The sequence below is a fragment of the Hyperolius riggenbachi genome, chromosome 8 (genome assembly GCF_040937935.1).
Source record: "Hyperolius riggenbachi isolate aHypRig1 chromosome 8, aHypRig1.pri, whole genome shotgun sequence".
Lineage (NCBI taxonomy): Eukaryota > Metazoa > Chordata > Amphibia > Anura > Hyperoliidae > Hyperolius > Hyperolius riggenbachi.
Genome location: NC_090653.1, coordinates 101,786,919 through 101,810,648, shown reverse-complemented (window position 1 = coordinate 101,810,648; position 23,730 = coordinate 101,786,919). Strand labels below are relative to the sequence as shown.

Below are 23,730 nucleotides of genomic sequence, written 5' to 3'. Positions count from 1 at the left end.
CAATGTTATTTCTGGAAATATGGGCTACAAGGTGTAGAAAAGGGCGCCCGAGTTTTGATATAGGCTACAAGCGGGCTCCCCTTTGTAGCCCATATTTTTCCGGCTACAAGGTTTTCGGCTACAGTAGGGTGAACCTTTGTAGCCCGTATTATTGCCTTTTTTTTGTAGCCGAAGTTTTTATATGGGCTACACCAGACGCCTTTTTTGTAGCCTAAGTTTTTATATGGGCTACAAGCGCTCTAAGCCGAATTATTTCATTCCCCCACTATCCATGGCGACCTGGAGGGGGAATAGTAATTAACACATCCCAGAGTTTTTCTTCTAGCCGAAGTTTTTATATGGGCTACAAGTGCTAGAAGCCGAATTATTTCATTCCTCCACTATCCATGGCGGCCTGGAGCGGGAATAGTAATTAACACATCCCGGAGTTTTTTTGTAGCCGAAGTTTTTATATGGGCTACACCAGCCGCCTTTTTTTTTTTGTAGCCGAAGTTTTTATTCGGGCTACACCAGGCGCCCTTTTTTGTAGCCAAAGTTTTTATATGGGCTACACCATGCGCCTTTTTTTGTAGCCGAAGTTGGTATATATGGGCTCCACCAGGCGCCCTTTTTTACAGGCGCCCTTTTCATATAAACCCACATTTTCCTACTTTTCATATTAAATATCAGATGCAAAAGCTTTAATTTATTGTGTGTACGATTTAGTTTAGTTGGAATGTTTCATTTGCAAAGGCTTGCTTCAATATTACACTGTTCTGAGCATGTCAGACTGGATATGAAAAGGGTTGTCTAGTTTCACATACAATTACAAACGAGTTACATTGCCTCTGCTCTCTGCAGGCAGCTCAGTCAGAGACAGGCAGTGAGAGCTTTCTCTAACACACAGGGTTAACAGATGCAGTGTGAGGGAATCCCCCCTCCCTTCATGAATGAGTAGTCCCATCCGATTTGCCTCAGATGCAGCCAGTAAGTGTGTAAGGAATTTGATAACAGTAAACAAAGCGATAAGCATTTGAAAGTATACACCCTTACTCAACAGAACTTCCCAAACGTGTCTCAATTGAAATAAATGTTAATCGATTGTGTCCCTTTAAAACCGCATTTCTCATATGTGTCCCCAACGGTGCATGTTTTGCAGGCAACCTAACCCATGCACAGGCGGAGTAGTTAGTGTAAAACATAAGAAGTGATTGCTCACTCCAAGACAGCAACTTGCCGTTTAAATTGGTCCGCAGACAGCCTGTCAGCCAATAAAAAGATGCAGATACATGCACCTGTGTCTGCAGTACCAAATCTTGCAAGAGCTGAAACGGACGGCCATAGACAGAAGAGAGAGCTCAGCTGCACACAACCCTAGATTATGTGACCAGCAGGAGGCACCCTTTGCAGGTATCCCTCTCCAACCCCCCTCCCTACCAAATGACCTGACTATTAGCTGCAAAAGTAAGATTTAAATCACAAAACACAGGGGCACATGAGTGGTGGGACCCCCACCCCTGGCTTTACCACTACCTGGGACCCCTACTCCACATGCAACCCCAAAAGGGCAGTGCAGGTGGACCCCAGTGCTCGAACCACCAGCAGAATCTCTATGGCAGCTGTAGGTGATTCTCCTGGTGGTGTGAGCACTGGGGTCCACCTGCATTGCCCTTTTGGGGTAGCATGTGGAGTGAGGGTCCCCAGGTAGTGGCGGAGCCCGGCGGTCCCACCTCTCATGTGCCCCAGTGTTTTAGGGTAGTTCGGATCTCAGATACATGACCTCCACCTAGCTGTGCATTAGTGAGGTTGCCTGCAAAACATGCACCATTGGGGAGGTCACGAGGACAATTTACGGATATTCTACTACTTCATTCATGTAGTAAAATATCTGTAATATTTGACAATATTTTACTATGACCTAACCTCTCCCTACTCTCACACAGAACCATCTCTGGTGGTGTCTAACTTTAACACCCCTGTGGTTCCGTGGTCCCTAAAATTAAACACCCCCCCCCCCCGGTAAGCAACTAACCAGTAGAGATGGCGGGAATGGTTTCCAAACCGTTCGCCACCGAACATCTCACCATCTCTGGGCCCTGTACTACTTCCGGGTCGCTATGACCCGGAGTAGTACGCCTGCGCTGGCCCGGCAGTGTGCGTCCTAGATCTCGCTCCTTTTGCCGGGCACTTTCTGCGCATATGCGTGACATCACGCTCATGTGCAGAGAGTGCCTGGCAACAGGAGCACGATCTAGGACACGCACTGCCGGGCCAGCGCAGGGGTACTACTCAGGGTCATAGTGACCCGGAAGTAGTACAGGGCCCAGAGAGATTCGCCCGGCGAACGGTTCGGGCCATCTCTACTAACCACATATGTGCTACGACAAGATCAGATGCATTGATTGCGCACAACATGTCATCTCTTAAGGCACGTACACACATGCGATAGCTGATGACAGATGACTGTTTCAGCCAGCAATCGCTCTACATTTACAGTGGCTGTTGGTTGATCCTGCTCAGGCTTTGTATGAGTAATAAATGACCCCATGTCCGAACCTTGACTGATCATGCACTGATAGTCCTCCCTCCAGCCCCCTCCATAGCAGCAAGACACATTGCTAGCCTCAACACTGTACAAGATCATTCAGTGAATTGTCGCCTGAGAAATGGTTTCCCAATCCCTGACAGTTTCCACATGTGTATGCTTTACGAGCATGACAGTCAATGACATGAATTGGTCAATGTATTGTGTATACTTACAGTGGGGTGCGAAAGTTTGGGCAACCTTGTTAAGTCATGATTTTCCTGTATAAATCGTTGGTTGTTTCGATAAAAAATGTCAGTTAAATATATCATATAGGAGACACACACAGTGATATTTGAGAAGTGAAATTAAGTTTATTGAATTTACAGAAAATGTGCAATAATTGTTTAAACAAACTTAGGCAGGTGCATAAATCTGGGTACCACAAAAAAGAAAGGAAATCAATATTTAGTAGATACTCCTTTTGCAGAAATTACAGCCTTTAAACGCTTCCTGTAGGTTCCAATGAGATTCTGGATTCTGGTTGAAGGTATTTTGGACCATTCCTCTTTACAAAACATCTCAGGTTTGATGGTTTTTGAGCATGGACAGCTCTTTTTAACGAACACCACAGATTTTCAATTATATTCAGGTCTGGGGACTAAGATGGCCATTCCAGAACATTGTACTTGTTCCTCTGCATGAATGACTTAGTGGATTTTGAGCAGTGTTTAGAGTCATTGTCTTGTTGAAAGATCCAGCCCCGGCGCAGGTTCAGCTTTGCCACTGATTCCTAGACATTCATGGAATCCATGTGTCCCTCAACTTTGACAAGTTTCCCAGTCCCTGCACTGGCCACACATCTCCACAGCATGATGGAACCACCACCATATTTTACTGTAGGTAGCAGGTGTTTTTCTTGGAATGCTATGTTCTTTTTCCTCCATGCATAATGCCCCAATACCACAATTTTAGTTGGATCAGTCCACAGCACCTTATTAAAAAATGAAGCTTGTTTGTCCAAATGTGCTTTAGAATATCTCAAGTGGCTCTGTTTGTGCTGTGGGTGGAGAAAAGGCTTCCTCTGCATCACTCTCGCATACAGCATCTACTTGTGTAAAGTTCGCCAATAGTTGAACGGTGCATAGTGACTCCATCTGCAGCAAGATCATGTTGTAGGCCTTTGGTGCTGGTCTGTGGGTTGACTGACTGTTCTCACCATTCGTCGCTTCTGTTTATCCAAGATTTTTCTTGGTCTTCCACTTCGAGCCTTAACTTGAACTGAGCCGGTGATCTTTCATTTCCTCAATAGGTCCCTAACTGTGGAAACAAACATCTGAAATCTCTGAGACAGCTTTCTGTATCCTTCCCCTAAGCCATGATGGTGAACAATCTTTGTCTTCAGGTCATTTGAGAGTTGTTTTGAGACCTCCATGTTGCTACTCTTCAGAAAACATTAAAAGAGGAGGGAAACTTAAAATTGACCCCCTTAAATAGTCTTTCTCATAATTGGATTCACATGTGTATGTAGGTCAGGGGTAACTGAGATTACCAAGTGAATTTGAGTTCCAATAATTGGTTCTACAATGCCCAAATGTATGCACCTGCCTAATTGTATTTAAATAATTATTGCAGACTTTCTGTAAATCCAATAAACTTAATTTCATGTCTCAAATATCAATGTGTGTGTCTCCTATATGATATATTTAACTGACATTTTTTATCGTAACAACCTACGATTTATACAGGAAAATCATGATGATTGACAAGGTTGCCCAAACTTTTGCATCCCACTGTATGTATAACATATGGTTGCTACATTAATGCATAATACGTACTGGGTTGGTAACTATAGCAGTTTTCCCAGATGGAAAATCCTATACATTTAATAAGATTTTTGCGGGAAATATGCCATCAATCTATAGCTCTTTCATATAACTTTGTGTACTGAAAAACATTGGAGCGTTTGTTTTACATTTGACTGTGTTTAGTGGGCATTTTGTAGTTTAGTTTTGTAGCAAGTACATGAAAAGTTTCACCCTGACGCATTGTGAACTTCTGGATCAATAATGCAAAGATGGAGACAGGCCAGGGTCTTATCTTCCACCTCTAGGGCTGTGTTCTATGTGAGCTGGAACATACCAGCCTGGCTCAGTGTCGATGGTGCATTAAATCGCCAGAACGCTAACTCGGCAGAGCTGCAGAGCAGAGCATCATCCTTCAGATGAGAATTATAGCTCCGACACGCATGAAAACAGCTCGGCCCAGTAAATCTGCCACTATGCAAAAACTGAATCCTTCCAATAGAGAAACCACCGCACAATGCTTCCTCAACACAACACAAAGAATTGTCCTTTACCAGGGTCCTTTAACTTCTTATGCCAGTTAACCCTTGAAATGTCTTTAATTCAGGTTATGGTTTCACATGCTAGGTCTTGCTTCACTCTATACTCCAGTGTAGAAGCAACCAGTTTGTGAAGTGCAGTTATTCTAATTGTGCATGTAAAGTTCTCCAATAAGGGTGCATACACACTTCAATTCTGATTGGCCAAATATTGGCCAATGTTACCACTTCAGAATAATTGTGCAGAGAGCAGAAAGTGTTTTTTTTTCTCTCTGTGCCCTTGGTTGTCAGTCTCTCAGGACAGGCAAAAAGAAACTTCTCCCCCCACAAGGCCACCTGCTGCTTCAGGGCCCCCCTGCGGCTGTATCCCTTGCAGGGTCTATTTTTACACCCATGTTGCTTACAAGACCACCTCCATCTATATACATATGGCTTCTACTGTTATACAGCATGCTGGGAAGTGTAGTCGAGCATCTTTGGCCACTTGTAAGTTGGTCACACCTGAATGACCCACCCACCTATTAACTCCTGAGAGCAGAGGAAGCCAGCTGTACTGCAATGGCAAGTGGATTTGGCTCAGTGAAACAGGTTCTGTCTGCCATATTGATTCTACACATTGTTTTTAGTCCTTTACCAGTCTAATTGTCAATAGGATTTGCTTTCTCAATTTGAGTTTAGTTGGGCTCTAAAATATAATCGATCTCAGAAACAATTAATAACCAGTAATCCCTTAAAGGGACACTTAAGTCAAAAAAGAAAAAATGAGTTTTACTCACCTGGGGCTTCCAATAGCCCCCTGCAGCTGTCCGGTGCCCTCGCCGTCTCCCTCCGATCCTCCTGGCCCTGCCGGCAGCCACTTTCTGTTTCGGTGACAGGAGCTGACAGGCTGGGGACGCGAGTGATTCTTCGCGTTCCTGGCCACAATAGCGCCATCTATGCTGCTATAGCATATATCATATATATCATATAGCAGCGTAGAGGGTGCTAATGTGTCTGGGAACGCGAAGAATCACTTGCGTCCCCAGCCTGTCAGCTCCTGTCACAGAAACAGGAAGTGGCTGCCGGTGGGGCCAGGAGGATCGGAGGGAGACGGCGAGGGCACTGGACAGCTGCAGGGGGCTATTGGAAGCCCCAGGTGAGTAAAACTCATTTTTTTTGTTTGACTTAAGTGTCCCTTTAAAGAAAGATTTTTTGCCTTTTTGGAGTGCGTGTTTTGGCTTATTTCCAACACAAATTTTGATTGATTGCAGGCTTGCTGTGATATGGATGCAATATTTAGCAAATGCAAACTACTTGGTCTGGAGTTGGTTTTTACCCCTACTGTAATACTGAGCTACTATTCTTTTCATGATCTTTCTCAAAGGACAAGTGACTTGATAGTGTACTGGTTAAGGGCTCTGCTTCTGACACAGTAGTTCATATCTCGGCTCTGCCTGTTCAGTAAGCCAGCACCTATTCAGTAAGGAGACCATGGGCAAGACTCCCTAACACTGCCACTGCCAAAAGAACGCACCCTAGTGGCTGCAGCTCTTGTGCTTTGTGCCTGCATATAAATGTTATTTGTCCTATTTGCAGCAATTTATATATGTTATGAAGAGTAAAGATTATTGTGTTACTTATTCGCCTTACTGTACACATGAAGTACAGCAGTAAAAATCGTTTTGGCTTTACAATATACATACTGTACCTACATAAATACAGTAAGGTAAAAATATATGGTAGAAAATGTCCTGCTTTCTGCAACCTGTACTCTGTACATGTTTTTTTTTCAGTTAAGGGATTGCAAATTGCATTCAGATTTTTTCCTGAGTGGTTGTGATAAACAAGCAGTCATTTTATGCAATCAGTGCAGAGCGGACCTCTGATGTCGCAATGGATTAGTTGATTTCCAAAGTCAAGCCTTCAGGTAAAGTAGAATTCCAGTTATAGCAGTTGGGACAGCTCCTCTAATGTTAAGTAGCCTCTTAACATTAACCCCTTGCAGTCACAAACTGCAAGCAGCCAGTTTGACTGACAGATCCATAAATCTCAAAAGTGTTAGAAATAAATGTCATTGGTTATCAACTCTGCAGTATCTTGCATTAAAATGGACCTGCACAGGACAGAAGGAAAATATTTAGAAATGTACCCTGTATGTATTTAGTGAGTTTAGCCTGTATAATTCCCCCTCAGCTGTGACTAATCACAAGTTGTAATTTGCTCCCTCAGCTCCCGTCAAGGCAAAGCGTTAATTGGTAAAAACAGGGTGTTAATAGGTCTGCTTCCATGAAAGCAGGAAGTAGACAGCAGATTTATTGCAGGATTTGTATCAGCTGTAACAAAGAAATGTTTTTCTTTAAAGGTTATTATGCTTGTGCATGTCTTTTATAGCAGAGAGGAAGTTCTAAGTTTAGGTCTACTTTAAGCAGATTCCCTGAGAACAAGGTTTCCTCCTTGAAATAGGTCCCCAATCTAATATCAATATTTGCATGATTTGGCCACCCACACCAGGACCTGCCATTGTCTATATATGGTATTTGCAAGATTGCGCACACTTTTGTTTGTTTTGGTAGTATGTGTGTGTTATGGTTGCTACTGTGGCCTGGCTGTAAGTTGCATCTCTCCTGTGCTTATGTCATTAGTGAACATTTGTAAGAAATGGTGTGAGTGTGAAAATGTTTCCCTAAAATGAGTCTATACTTACCTTCCTTTAAGTGTACTTATGATAAAGAAAACATTATACATACCTGAGGCATCCTCCAGCCCCTTCAGGCTAATCTGTCCCTCGCTGTCCTCCTGCGACCCCTGGAACTTCCAATAAGGGTCACGGTAATAAGGCCAGTTGGGGTCAGTTGGCGCAGGCGCTCCCCCTTCACGCTCCCGCAGCCAGGAGAGATCTTTGCCTGTGCAGTAGTACTGTGACAGGAGCGTACTACGCCCCTACTGCCGGAAGACCCAGGACTGGTAGAGGAAGATCTGGCGGTAGACAGCAAGGGACGGATTAGCCTGGAGGGTGCTGGAGAAAGCCCCAGGTATGTATAATTTTTTATTTTTAATATCAGGTTAACTTTAAGATATCCACACTAGGATAGCGGCCTCAGTTTCAAATCACCCCCACCCACCCCACCACCACCACCACCACCACCACCACCACCACCACCACCATAACTGCCAGGCTCCGTTTCCCCACAATCAGTCCCGGATTAGGCCGCATTCACTCTTGGACGCTACTCTGGCCGTCCTCCCGACACCTTCGTGATCACAGCGTGCGCACTCACAGCACTGATATTCTTTAGGACCCTACCGGCATGTTTAAACCTCTTGTTTATTTTTCAGTTGGGACGGTCAATGAGATACAAATAATTCTGAGCTCATGCACGATTATGTAATTTATGAATGTAAATATGTGCATCCTAAAAATGGACCAATCGAATTTCACTTTGGATCACATTTTAAATGTGAATGTTAAATAATCCTGACTTGTGAAATGCATCTGGATAGTTAACTATAGGTTGGTGCTTTTTTTTCCAAGGACAGAAAGGTTCGCTTGTCATAGATGACGCTTGTTTTAAAATAGATCTGAGGCGGCCTTTTTTGTGAACGTTTTAAAGTCAATATTAGCTGAAGAAGAACCTTTTAGGCTGGATGACTAAAAGCGGAGTCAGACTGTTATTCTAGAGCGAGATGTTTAGTCTGCAGGGCCTGAATTCAGAGAGACTCTTGCCGGAGTATTTCAGGGAACCCAGAACGTATAGTGTTCACCACAACTAGTCCCCAGTTGTGAATTTTTAATTATGGCAGATCATTTTCAGTAAATGGGACTCTGGGCTCAATTAATGCTGTCAGATCCAATTTTTCACTCACCTGCTATCGAGCTGCATCCTGAGTTGTTTGCAGTAATTGCCAAATCCACAAGATGATGAGCCGTGTGAAAGCTGAATGGCTGCCACAATAGCCATTCTCCTGGCCGGCCTTTCACCGAGAATTGGGGATACTTAATCCGCCTGAAATGAGGACACCGAAGGGGGGGAAAAATGAATCCCTTATCAAGGCAAAAACATATTCACAGAGCTAACTAGGCAGGTTAATCCTGCTAGAGTTTCTGGATAATTAAGCAAAATGTGAAACCTGTACCTGCATCTTATTTTTTGTGATTTGTTTTAATTCATTTATGCTGTTTTTACCCCTCCATAGATACATAGATATATATGATGCAGAGGAAGGTGGTCTTGTATTGACTCAGCTTGAATGGCTGATGCCAGCCAGGTACATAGCAGATAACTGTGTCTACATTTTGTTTTCCAAGGAAGTGACCATGATACTCAGGACTAGGATTGGTTAACTACTTTCACCTCCTGGACGTAGAAGCTACGTCCAGGAGGCCATGCGCTCCCGCGGCCGATCGCGCACGTGCACTCCAGGCCGCGGATCGTTAGCCCAGGAATCAATGAATTGGGCCATGGTGCCCGATCACTGATTCCTCTCCCCCGCAGAAAAAGTGATGGCTTCTCTCGGAAGCCTTGCTTTTTCTGCCTCCTACGTCCCTCTAAGTGTACATGTAATGCTTAGAGTGGCATCATGTAAACAAACCTAAGATTTCCATCTTGTGGCCAAAAAGTAAACTACATCTACATTAAAAAATAAATATATATTTACATTAAAAAAATACTATTTACATCCCACACTCCCAAAAATACCCAAATAAAATGTTTAACCTTCCTGGCGGTAACCCCGAACGTAGTTCGGGGTAAGCCGCGCAGGAGGTTTTCTCAGGCCCTGCTGGGCCGATTTGCTTAATTTTTTTTTTGCTGAACGCAGCTAGCACTTTGCTAGCTGCGTCAGCACACCGATCGCTGCCGGCCCGCGCTCGATCGCCACTATCCACTCCGCCGCGCCGCCCCCCCAGACCCCGTGCGCTGCCTGGCCAATCAGTGCCAGGCAGCGCTGAGGGGTGGATCGGGACTCCCAAAGACGTCACGACGTCACTGAAGTCGGTGACGTCATCCCGCCCCGTCGCCGTCCTGGGGGAAGCCCTCCAGGAAATCCCGTTCTTTGAACAGGATTTCCTGATTGGAGATCGCCGAAGGCGATCGAAGCGGGCGGGGGGATGCCGCTGAGCAGCGGCTATCATGTAGCGAGCCTTCGGCTCGCTACATGATTTAAAAAAAAAAAAAAGAACTGCTGCGCTGCCTCCTGGCGGAAAACATTAGACCGCCAGGAGGGTTAATAAAAAAACAAAATTACAATAAAAAAACACATAAATATTTTCCTAAGGGTCCAAACTTTTTAAATATGCATGTAAAGCTGAAATATTTCTTTCTTTTTTTTTTTTTTTTTTTTATTATAAGCTTGTAAATCGTGATGGATGCAAAATGGAAAAAATGCACTTTTATTTCCAAATAAAATATTGTTGCCATGCATTGTGATAGGGACATAATTTAAATGGTGTAATAACCGGGACAAATGGGCAAATACAATATGTGGGTTTTAATTGTGGAGGCATGTATTATTTTAAAACTATAATGGCTGAAAACTGAGAAATAATGAATTTTTTCAGTTTTTTTCTTATTCTTACTGTTAAAATGCATTTACAGTAAGGTAGCTCTTAGGGCTCTTTCACATCTGACAACGCAAACAGGAGCCGTTTTCCTGCACGCGTTGTCTGCCTGCGGCGTGCCGTCGGGTATCTGCGGTGCGACGCAATCAGCGGCGGTAGCTGGTAATTAAACCCGACGGAAACCGCCGGCTCGCGGGTGCGTTGGAGGAAAAACTGCGCCGGGGTGCGTCGGAACCGCAACGCATCGAAACGCAGCGTCGAGTGTGAAAGGTAAAATGAAAGTCTATGGACTTTCATCTTACCTTGGTTAACGCAAACTGCTTCCGTTTGCGTTAACGCAGAAAGTCTGCCCTAATGTGAAAGAGCCCTAAGGGAAGCCGTTTGCGTTAACCAAGGTAAGATGAAAGTCCATAGACTAGTAATTAAACCCGACGGAAACCGCCGGCTCGCGGGTGCGTTGGAGGAAAAACTGCGCCGGGGTGCGTCGGAACCGCAACGCATCGAAACGCAGCGTCGAGTGTGAAAGGTAAATTGAAAGTCTATGGACTTTCATCTTACCTTGGTTAACGCAAACTGCTTCCGTTTGCGTTAACGCAGAAAGTCTGCCCTAATGTGAAAGAGCCCTAAGGGAAGCCGTTTGCGTTAACCAAGGTAAGATGAAAGTCCATAGACTTTCATTTTACCTTTCACACTCGACGCTGCGTTTCGATGCGTTGCGGTTCCGACGCACCCCGGCGCAGTTTTTCCTCCAACGCACCCGCGAACCAGCGGTTTCCGTCGGGTTTAATTACCAGCTACCGCCGCTGATTGCGTCGCACCGCAGATACCCGACGGCACGCCGCAGGCAGACAACGCGTGCAGGAGAACGGCTCCTGTTAGCGTTGTCAGATGTGAAAGAGCCCTTAGCAAAATGTACCACCCAAAGAAAGCCTAATTGGTGGCAGAAAAAACAAGATATAGATCAGTTAATTGTGATAAGTAGTGATAAAGTTATAGGCTAATGAATGGGAGGTGAACATTGCTCGGATGCATAAAGTGAAAATTGACTGAGGACTGAAGTAGTTAATAAGCCGCAAATCATTTTGAGTTGATAAAGGATTATGCAAATTCTGTATGTAAATGCAGGCATCTTAGAAATGGACCAACTGCATTCTACTGGAACCTTGAGTACATTTTCATAAATAATTTGCAAAGTCCTGCATCAACTTGGAATTATTTGCATCTCATTAACCATCCCTTTTTAGGACTACATATAATGCCAATCTAAAAGCAGAAACACCCAAATTCCATCATGATCATAAGTAAAGTAGCTGTAAGTTAAAGTCTTCCTAAACCAAAGGAAATCCAAAACCGTTAACTTTCTCTTTACTTTACCATATCGTGGAGCCATGTAAATCATTGTGTCTCCTGTGTAGGCAGTCCATGGTAGAACCCACTGTCGTTTGTGTATAAGATGCTTGATTAGCTAATGTCCGAGTCAATTTTTATAGTACATGATCAGGAGCAGCGTTACAAAGCCTTTACCGCAGCACAGACTGTCAAATATGAAACTACACAGAGGTAACATCCTCTGCTATGAAAAAAACAAACTGCACTATGTAAACAATACAAAAATATCAAATATTTATTTAAATGCTGAATGTCCTTGAAAAAGTTTCAATACAGTTATATCTAAATAGTTTTCAAAGAAGCTGTGTGTGCCTGGCCAAGACCAACAATGAACTAACATGTACAGTAAGACAAGAAAAAAAAAGTATAAGTGATTAAGGGAAGGAATTTGGTGTCTTGAAATATATACCACCTGTGACTATATAAAATGCAAATGCAGGATCATTTAATCCAGTATAAGAAGTAAAAGGGAAATATAGTCGAACATGACCAATAAACCATAAGCAGCAATGAAAATCATGAAATGAATGATCGTTACCAAACCACAATCTTTGTAGGAAATACCACTTCCTAATTATATCTTACAGGGGAGAACAACCCTGCTCCACGTGTATTGTGGTCCTACCGACCACTTCATCAGTCATTGTCTTTAGAGTGTCCTTGCTCTGTATTTAAGTCCCAAAAGGCAACACGGGCCGCGCTATTTGCACACCACACACTACTTCGCTATTGGTAGTACTGATAAAATTATCATTTGCTCTCTGTGCATGGACGTTTTACCTGCTTTTGCTGAGGGCCCCCCTTTGTCTCCAGTAAGTCTGGAGGCCAGGCATAAAGAGATAATTTCCATATTCGGTAGCAGTGCATCGTGGGAGACCACAGTCGCTCACTTAAAGCTAAATTAACGCAACTACCTTCTGTTTTAAAGGGAACCTGAACTGAGTAAAATTATTTAAAATAAACACGCGGTAACTTCAAATGAACGTTACATAGTTACCTTGCCATCAGTTCCTCTCAGAAGCTCACCATTTTCTTCTGACAATGATCCCTTCCAGTTCTGACATTTTGTCAGAACTGAAATATATCAGTTAGTGTCAGTTATATAGCAGTTGCTGTCAGTTATAGCTGAGAGGACAACCAATGTGCCAGGTAATGTCCATGTTTCCCTTTGGCTCAAGTGGGCGATGTTACAGTTTAACAGTGTGCTGAACAGGAAGCTGTTATGGGGTAATGGCCATTTTCAAAATGGAGGACAGAGAAATACCTTGATTCAGATTTGATGCCCATTTAGCAAATGTAAGGTAAAGTCCAAATATATTAATATTCAGTAATTACTCTACTTGTATTTTCTGCAAAATACAGTAAATCCTGTAAACCGCATACAAAATACTTCTTGTATTCTTTTCCATGAATTTTTCTAACTAAAGTCAATGCAGAAAATATGCAGGACTGGAATATGTTAAAAAAAAAAAGAAACCAGTTCTGTAGCACTAAGTACACTAAGTGCCTGTTGGCTCTGATTTTTTTACACTGTGTCTACTTGTCCCTGTTCACAGAACTCATTCTTGGGAGTTGAAAGGCTGCAAATGGCTAGCCAATCTGTAGCCAATCCTGAGGGAGCGTCAATGCTCCCATGTCCCTAGCTGATCACCAGAGCTTTTAAATCTGACCTTCAACTTGAAATGTAAAGGTATAAAGAGGCAGCAATAAGAAATAGAAATTACACCAAGAGTTCCCTGCATCACATTATGCTGGTCCAAATATCCAAAGCTAGACAAATGACAGGAGATGCAGGCTGAATATGTACAATAGCTTTGCAAGGCAGTAAAGCGCTCAGTGTTTAGAGTCTTACTGTTTCTGCTTGCTCGCCTTATTTGGCCTTATTTGGCAAGCTTTTTATAGGCAAAAATCATGAAAGCTAGGAAAACGCATAGTGAATATAGTACTCTTGCCTGGCAGCCCTGGGTTCCCAGATTCCAATGTAGGCCAGGACGCTATCTGCATGGAGTTTGTATGTTCTCTCCTTGTTTGCGTAGATTTCCTCCAGGTACTTTGGTTTCCTCCCACCTCTCAAAAACCTACGAAAAAGTAAATTGGCTCCCCAAAACTTGCCTTCGATTATGATAGCGAAACTAGACTGTAACTATAGTAAGGGGTAGATTGTGATCTCCTCTGAGGGACAGTTAGTGACGTCACTACTGACTTTGTAAACTGTTGTTGCAAATGTCAGTGCTTTATATAAATACAGAATAAAAATAATGAAATAATGTTAAAGAAATGCGCCTGCATACATAATAATGCGTTTTTGCCTCCTTCTCCAGATTCAGGATGGTTGTGTATGGGAATTGGGCTGTGCTAAAGTGTTGTCACTAACCACGCCCACTCCTATCACATGACTGTTCTACTATACCACGCCCTTCACATGATCATTCTGCCATGCCAACAGATGTAGCTTCATCACCATATATAACAAGTGCAGCCTCATAACCCCCACCTAAACTAGTACATCCTCACCCCACCTCTAAATAGATGTATCTAATTCCCTCAGACCCCCACGTAACATGTAATGCTATGGCTCTCATATAACAAATGCAGCCTCATGGGCCCTCTCATAGCAATGGCAGCCTCATGTCTCCATTATCTGGGCTTTTTGGGTGTTGCCTCCACATAGTCACAGAAAATGTTCAGAATGAAGTAGGATGAGGCACCTGCACAATCCTGCTCTTCTCCTTTTCTTCAGCTACTGAACTTGTCCTCTCAGTTCAATATTTCTCAAAAATTGATGCATTAAAAAGGCCAGACATTGCATTCACATTCTTAAAGTGGTCTGAAACTCCGACATAACATTTAATAAAAATGTGTTTTCCTACTTGGTATTACTCATACAGTTATCATATTTGCTTTTGTGCATAAGTAATATTGTCTGTTTACAAATTACAAGTTTCCAAAGTGTAGTTTATCGTGCCCTGAAACCTGCCATTGCATTTTATTCAAACTGCTTTTTATTATATATTAACATCTTCTAATTACCTGTTCTGAGCTGTTTGTGTTCTTGAAGCACAGAGAGTTTCACAGAGAGCTCCTCTTCACTAGTTGCACTGTGTTTACACACATGTATTGACATTGGAATGCAAACAGATACTGTTATCTCCAGTTTGAGTGTGGATTTGAAGTTGAGTAGCAGGACAAAGTGCTTGGTTTAACCATTTCAGTGATGTTCTGCTAAAAAAAAATCTGGGATAGTAGCTTTCAAGCTGTGAGTAATCTTTTACAGCAAAGTAGAAATGCTGACTTTCAGACCACATTAAGTGGTTTAGTTTGATTCATTAATTTACAATATCAATCAATGCCCAAGAACTTTCATGAGGGTTGTACTTCTGAGAAGGGAAGGCTTAACATGGGCATAATGGCTTCTTCTCAGTAGTCATATTGCTTTTGTAACTAGTTCACTTTAAAAATGTACAATTTTATCATTTTTCTTTTGTCACAGAGATGGAGAAGCACCCATGCGAAAAGACTTCAGTGTGCCTTCGCTCACGGTCACAGTGCCATGTGGCCCAATAACTATAGATTCCACAGAGCTGGCACCACCAGATGAAGTAAAAAATGCTCTTTATTCAAACGTCATTAAAATTACATTCAGTCAGTAATCTTAGCAAGTAATTGTAGCAATGGCGACAGCCCGCTGTTTCGGACTCGACGTCCTTTGTCAAGCCATACTGCTATCACTAACAGTGAAACACACCTTCCTTAAATAGTGATCAGTTTCACAATCAACCAATGAGTTTAAAATATTTTCCACCAATGAGAAGGCCAGACAAGGGATGAGGACCTAATGGGGAACTACTAAAGATCATGTGATGCATGGTTGGCCAATCAGATTTCAGCGGGCTGTCGCCATTGCTACAATTTCTTGCTATGATTACTGATTACTGACCGTCATTTTAATGACGTTTGAATAAAGAGCATTTTTTACTTCATCTGGTGGTGCCAACTCTGTGGAATCTATAATTTTTCTTTTAGTTTTTTACTTTTCTATTTAAAAAAGCAACATGATATTCCACAGTGCTTCCGTTTCTCTCACAGTTCAGCTATGTGGTCGTATTGTAGAGCATTTTATCTGGACAAGGACACATAGAACTCTGGGAAATTTGTGTAAACGTGTTCCATACATAACAATGATCTGTTCCGTGACTGGTCCGTAAGTTCACCAATTATCACTTGCGATGACCTAGTGACATAACTGTGCTACAACCTGGAGAGGTATTTAAAGGAAAGGTGTTTTATTTATATAGCTGGTTTTCACTAACAGCAACAAATAACGCATATTCGCATGCAAGATAATAATAAAAGGAATTACATATCCGTTTTCAGTTCACTTACTGACAGCTGAAAAATTAACAATTGTGAGGCTTTGTGGTAATTACATTTAATTAATCAATCACTTAGCCTGTCATCTAAATGACACAAATCAGGAGTTTTTCAGATCAGAAATAGTCTTTTGATGGGAGAGATTGATTTTATGAGGGGAAAAAACGGTGTAAAAAGCCCAAATTACAGTTTGTTAAAGGCAGATTTATTTTTTTCCTGTCAAGAAACCGAAGACCATCTGTCACATACAGAGGCAGCAACCATCTTGTGGGCTAAATTGGTATTCAGGAGAGTGTAGCCATTTATCTCTGGGTCCCATCATGCCCTGCAGGCCTTCACCCATCTTTATGCTTAGGTTTTCAAAGCAGCTGGGCAGCCACGGGATGCCGAAGCCTTAGATAGGTTTTCAATATTCAGTGTTAAAGGAAAAAAATGACATTCGGCTTATTTCTTCCATCTTCCATCTTGCGCATGCTGACAAATGAAATATTATTGGTTGCTGTGGTTACAGCGCTTCACATTCACACACACTGTTTTGAGTTATTAAAAATATATAAGGTTGCGCCCATGCATCAGATCATTAACCAGAACTAATTACTCCTTAAAGTGTAACTGTAGTCATTCAGTACTGACAGATTCATTTTTGTGTAATTGTTCCAGCACTTACATTTAATTGCATCTATAATTCTATAATTTTATTTTTGTATGCAGGATGTGTTTTAGCACATGTGCATTACTGCACTATTTTTGTGGCTTTGAAATAATGTATTCTAAGGTACGCTACTGCTGAATATTGTCAGTCAGTCAACTCATAACTTCTGTCATTTGGGTTCCCCTGCCAGCACTGGCGCTACTCTGATCCTGCTGCTGTTCAGGTCTCCACTTCTCTCTCCCCGCCTGCAGCGGTGCATAAAGAATGTGATGGTGGGAGATTGGTATAACTAATGTTCTTCATTCCAGCCACTGGGTTTTCTTTGTTTACTTAGGACCTGGGAGGCACACGGGCCCTTATTCAGTTCAATTGTTCTCATACCTTTTTTTTTTTTAGGATATTATATAGCTATCCGAGACATCCATGTTCTATTCACCTTGCTACAAGGCATTGTGTATTGACCTGAGGAAGTGGGCTAGTACCTCTGAAATGCATTGTGTGGTTTGAATAAATTTCCAGTACTACTGGTGTTTTTGTTGACAAAAGAGGTAAGAGATTACTTTGTACAGCGCCACAGTATATGTTGGCGCTTTATAAATCGATAACAATAGTGTACTATAGCTTATCTGTTCAGCCTATAGCCTTAAATGATATCAGGGGTGGGCAGATTAGATTTCACTTAGGGGCTTCTTCCAGCCTCCTAGAAATCTATTCTGCTTTCTTCCCCCCCCCCCCTTAAAGTTTGCATTATTCGGTGGACCCTCCTTCTCACCCCCACGTCATCAGGTAGCAGCATTAGGTGGCCACATTGCCCCCTACCAGATAGCTGCATGAACAACAGCTGGCCCCTTTTTCCTCCCTCAGAGAGCAGCATTAGGTGAACCCCCTGATAGCATCAATAACAGTATAGCAGTAGGTGGCTCCTTTGTTAACCTTCTCCCAGATAACAACATTAGCATTAAGTGGCTCCTTTTTCAGCCCCCCATGTTTCTGCATTAGGTGTCCCCTTTTTCCTTTCCCAGGTATCAGTATTAGGTGGCCCTTTTGCTCCCCCCAGATAGTATTGGGGGACCCTTGTGTGTGTCCTCATCCCCCTCCCTTCCCTTCTTCCTGTTTCATTGCAAGAGTGCTTGCAGCTGGGCATTCTGCTCTGCCTGATTTAAGATATGCATTGCATTGCAGGTAGTCCCCCACTTACGAACGCCCAACTTACGAATGACCCGCTGATACGAACGGCATGGATTCTGTTTCTATGGGAACAAGCCACATTTTTTTTAAATAGGACTAAAATTCAAAGAAAAAATAGCTTTTAAACTTGTATAAGCAGGTACAGAGGGCAGAGGTGACACAGAGGGGGACACTGGAGGCACAGGGGGCCACAGAAGACGAGGTATGGGGGCAGAGATGGATCAGTGCTCCGACTTAAGAACAGATTCAGGTTAAGAACAAACCTACAGACCCCATCTCGTTCGTTAACCTGGGACGATTCAAAATTGTATAGTTTAATCAGAAGTGGATTTAGTTCTGTCTATATTTTAGCTATCATTTTGAATTATTTAGGGATTTTTTTCTCTATTTTGCTTATCTCCTTCATACTGGAGTATATCTTGGCTTGTTGCTCACTGAAGTATGCTGGGACGGACTTAATGGCCAATGCTGGCAGGCATTACTATACCAATTCTAGTAAATGCCATGCAAAATAAACCTGTCTGTAATTACCAATGGACTCAATGACTTCACGTAAAACCGTTGTGAAGGTAATGAATATGAATACATGATTGGTGACAAATGGGTTTTGCACTTTGAAACCACTGTTAGTAAACAATATATATTTTTAGGGTTGCAGCAAAGCTAATTGTTCCCAGCATGTGGCAACTTTACACTTATTAGTGTTAACAACATGGATCATGTTCTCTTCTCTAGACACATAAGCGGGAAGGGTTAGAAAAATCTATCGGCATTGACGACGCCAAATGACGCAAATAAGACACACTCGATCCTTTTAGCGATGTGTTGTTGTGATTAACCACCTGACACTGTCAAGTGGGTTCATTTGTGTTTAAAGAGGCACCACGGTGATATGTAAAAGAATGTAATGCATTATTCAGGATACCCAATTTTATGTTGGTTATCCTGATTTTAGCATCAGATACACTTTCTATATCTATATATTATATAAGTAACTGCATCTTCCCAGTGATGTTTAGCCTAGGCTATTAAGTTATGCAGCCTTCTGCACAATGTAGTCTAGGAGACCAGGGCCCATATGCAATTAATGTTTTCTCCTAAAAGATATTTTCATAACTCGTCAATAGAATACATTTTAAACCACAAGCAAGCAAGAAAAATATGGAAGATTATTTTGATAGTACTTTGAACCTACTTTTTAGTATATTTTCAATTGCAAGGTGCTGAAACACTATTTGAAATAGAAGATAAAAAAAAGTATCTCCTAGGAGAAAACTCCTAGAGGTGTGGTTTCTGCTCACTTCCGAAGACACAGCGGGCAAACATTCCACAGTGAAAAAGTAAAGATGTGTGAGAATGATCTCCTGAAAAGGGAGATTGTGCGGGGGAAGGGGGGGGAGGAGGGGAGCGGCATGGGCTGTGTATGCAAGTTTAAACTCACCTAAGCCACCACCTACCTACCTACTTTCCCGTGAGTTTACATCTTCCTTTACTTCCATTTCCAGAGTGGAAGTTCAGGTCAAGAATTTGAAAGTGCAAGAAGATGAAAGGCCGCATGGAGCACATCAGAAGAGAGGTGGTGGCTTAGGTGAGATGACCACCCCAATCACTGCTCGCAACCCCTGTACACTCTGAGACGATCTTACTTTTTGCACGATCATCTTTGCTCATCCCTAGTTGCAACCTGTGATACATTTCAGAATTTAAATCAGGAAACTAAGATCAGCAGCACCACTCTTGAAGAAATAGCTCTTTATTCAGACACGTAATTAAAAGCACATGCCAAAAAAATGGCCTTAGACGCAGCTACAGTCCGCTGTTTTGAATGCTTCTTTGTCAAGCTGCAAGCTCGCAGCTTGACAAAGAAGCATTCGAAACAGCGGGCTGTAGCTGCGTCTAAGCCCATTTTTTTTGGCATGTGATTTTAATTACATGTCTGAATAAAGAGCTATTTCTTCAAGAGTGGTGCTGCTGATCTTGGTTTCTTGAATCTGCGACCCTTGGGTCATATCAGCTTTAGCACACTCCTATCTCCATTGGAGTGCTTAGTTTAACACTGTGAGAATTTAAATCAAGGACATTAAATATTTTACAATGGACAAACACGGACTATATAATTTGTAAAATATAAGCCATTTCAATCATCGTTACAGTCCTCTGTAAAGTTCATCTTTAAGTTGTACTGATAATCTTGCCCTCATTGCATGGTCTTTAGGGTTAGTTCACAGTGGTCAGTTGTGTTGCTGAATAATTCTGCATGCCAACTTGCTGCCCTTACAACTTTATGGCCTGGTGCAGACCAGATGAGTTTTTCCGAGCGTTTTAAGTTTTTGAAACCGCTTACTAATGTTATCCTATGTGTCTATGCACACTGGAGCGATGAGGTTTTGTAAAAAAAAAACCCATAGCATTACATTGGGAAGAGCTTTTGAACCCTGTAGCGTTTGGGGAGCTTTTCTGGTGTGTCTCAGCCCTATGAACCTGTTCACAGTACTGGGTTGTAATGGATCGCGTTATTCCAACTCGCTGCATGCAGGCTTTGTATTAAAGTCTTTGGCCAGTCTTCATTGCAGTTCACGCCATTATAAATAACGCATGCATTATGCAACTGACCTCTGTGAACCTTACCTTATACTTTCATCTTAAAGAGGAACTTCAGCCTAAACAAACATACTGTCATTAAGTTACATTAGTTATGTTCATTAAAATAGATAGATAATATAATCTCTTACACACCCTGTTTTAAAGGAACAGGTAAACATTTGATTTCATGAGGGCAGCCATCTTTTTGGTTGAAAGGAGATGACATGGAGCATGAGACACAGTTCCAACTGTCCTGTGTGCTGATCACCCCTCCCAGTTGCTAGGCAACGTGAATAACAACATAGGAAATCCCATCATGCTTTTCACAGCATCAGGGGAAAAAAGCCCGGGCAGTTTTCTTTGATGGGTGGAGCTTAGCTAAAAATGCAGCTAAAAATGATGCTTTGGTAAGAAAAACAAAGTTCTGATGTTGTGAGACTGTTAAATAAACAACAAGCCTTTTCAGTTCTCCTGAGTAGATTTTTAGTCCGGAGGTTCGCTTTAACCGTTTTGAAGTTTTTCACTTTGCCACCATCTTCACCATCTTCATAAATCCAGTTTTACTATCAGCTTTGTTTGGTGGCCTGTTCTCCTTTGTGATCTTGTGGCAAATGCTGTTTTTGCCTATTTTTTGTTTGTTTGTTTTTTCCTTTTTTTAATGGCCACACATAGATCTTTCTTTACAACCAATAGATTTACTATAGTATCTGAAAGATTACAAGCGGACTCTTAAAACCTAGGCTTGATATGTTACAACTAAGAGCAAAATGTTACCCACATTTAAACGAGATCTATGGCACTTTCCTGTAGGAAGCTTTATGATGATGATGTATTGCCCTCTTTTCAACAATATTCCAAGATAGAAAGTAAACCTCTTGTGAAATATAGCCCTAGAATATCTCTCATACCAAATGTTCCGAAGAAGTCAGTGACCTAATCATCAATCCTGCATATTTCTGCTCACATAATACAGAATATATAACTAGAAATGTTAAGGTATTGACTAACCATGCTGACCTCTGCTTCACCTTCTGCAGTCCTGACCTTTATGCGAACGAGACGTGGATTGTATACACAATGAATACGCGTGACTGTTTGGAAAGGCAGGATACCTTATACAGTCCTCACAAATAAGTCATATTTTTGTAAAGATCACACAAATTAAATGGATAGCGCTATCTTCAGCAGAAAATTCCTGGAGCCCAAGGCTTCCTTTATTCAATATTGCATGGATACCGCCAGGAATATAATGATGTGAAATAGAGACATTTGTGTTATGCATCTGTTGTAGTCAGCAGCCACGTATGGAGCTGAAATCACGCTTTTAGTCAACTAAAGCCTTGAGTACATACCGTATTTGCCACCGTATAAGATGCACTTCTTCTCCCCCCAAAAACGCGGAAAAAAAGTTGCTGCATCTTATACGTTGAATGCAGGGAATCCCCAACTTACGAACATCCGCCCGATATAAACTGCCCCCACATTGGGGACTCCATGCATTGTCCTTTCTTTTGTCCCCAGTGTGTCTGCTTCCCCTCTGTGTATGTTCTCTGCACCCCCTCCCCTGTGTCTCTTGCTCCCCGTGTATAAGTAGAAGTGTAGCGGCACTGTGTTTTACCTAATCAATGGCTCCCACAGAGATTGCAGACCTCTTCTCTTCTGCACTTCACCTCTAATAATGGCATGTACTAATCGCATCATCAACAGAAGCTGTCACTAGGGGAAGCCGTATGGAAGAGAAGAGATCTGCGATCACCGCGGGAGTCATGGTTTAAAGAGAACCTGAACTGGAAATAAAAAGTCAAAATAACCATACACAGGTCATAATTACCTCCTGTGTAGTCTACTACTCAATCTCTTTCTCCTCTCCTGCATCCCATTTGTCCACTGTGATCAATGGATTTCTCGGTCCTCCATTTTAAAAATGGCCATTATCCCCTAACAGCTTGCTGGTCAACACACTGTTAAACTGTAATATCGCCACTTGAGCCATAGGGGAACATGGACATTACCTTGCACATTCAATTGTAACTGACAGCTGCTGATATATAACTGACAGCAACTGGTATAATTCAGTTCTGACAAAATATTGTCAGAACTAGAAGGGATCACTGTAAGAAGAAAATCGTGAGCTTCTGAGAGGAACTGACAGTGAGGTTAGTATGTAATCTTCATTTGCAGCTACGTCATGTGTTTATTTTAAATATTTTTACTCACTTCAGGTTCCCTTTAAGTAAGACACACTGCCACTACACTGATATTTATACACAGTGAGCAAGAGACACAGGGGATGAGTGGACACAGGAGGACACCAATTGGAGGAGAACATGTACAAGGCGCTCCTTTTTTTTCCCCCTGGTTTTTGGTCTCTTAACCTAGGTGCGTCTTATATTCTGGAGCGTCTTATATGGTGGCAAATATGGTATATCACTTTACCTTCTGCATGTAAGTGTCCAAGCCCAGGTGGAAGCAGAAATTGTGGTCTTCATTACACGATTGGACATCTTCATCTGAATTGTTCATCAGTGAAGTCCTACCAATAAACTGGGTTTGGATTTAGAAGTATAGACTGTATCCAGGGTTGCAGCTTTCTCTACCAGCTGTACGTATATTGCACCACCAAGGAAATACCTTGGACTTCACTCTTTGTGTTGAGTAGATTGGTATCTGTCACCCAATGGCTGCCACAATCTTCTTTGCACCAATTCCACCTTGGTTGGTTCAAGCCTGTTTGGGCTTGGCCAGGAAATTGGTTGAGCACACGGATGATAACCCGGGTCTCTAGGAAATGACAATCAAGGATGGCAACTGGCCAAATAGCTTGCAGATAGTCTGTTTGTATAGCCCAGCTGCCTGTGAAATACAATAGTACTAGTATAACGCCTGGAACCCACTAGCTCTACGTTACTAAGCCATTACTAAGCAGTTGGGATTTGAAAAGCTCTTGCTAATGTAATGCTACGGGTGTGATCCCTCTTGAGCAATGTGATTTTATAAAAATCCCCCATAGCACTGCATTAGCAAAAGCTTTTTCAAATAACTATTGCTTAGAAAAGGCTGGTAGTGGGTTTGAGCTCTTACAGAGGCACTAAAGTAGGTTAGCCACTTATCAGCAAGCCGCCGCATTATAACATCCTGTTGGAGCCTCTTAACGGCTTCAGGAC

General features: G+C 42.3%; 1 protein-coding gene and 1 long non-coding RNA gene across 3 annotated transcripts in view; one reads left to right on the top strand and one right to left on the bottom strand.

Moving 5' to 3' along the window:
• Window positions 1–14,140, bottom strand: part of LOC137529051 (uncharacterized) — a 33,126-nt gene extending 18,986 nt beyond the window's left edge. Inside the window, exons 1-2 of one of the 2 annotated variants that reach the window (XR_011023568.1) lie at window positions 14,064–14,140; window positions 8,691–8,830 (exon numbers count right to left, since the gene is read on the bottom strand). This is a non-coding gene — a long non-coding RNA (uncharacterized lncRNA). Of the gene's footprint in view, window positions 1–8,690; window positions 8,831–13,724; window positions 13,939–14,063 lie in introns of those variants that run through there. The other variant, XR_011023567.1, reaches the window with a different exon arrangement.
• HS6ST2 (heparan sulfate 6-O-sulfotransferase 2) overlaps window positions 1–23,730 on the top strand; it is a 557,112-nt gene that overhangs the window by 405,279 nt on the left and 128,103 nt on the right. The gene's annotated exons all lie outside the window — the stretch shown is intronic.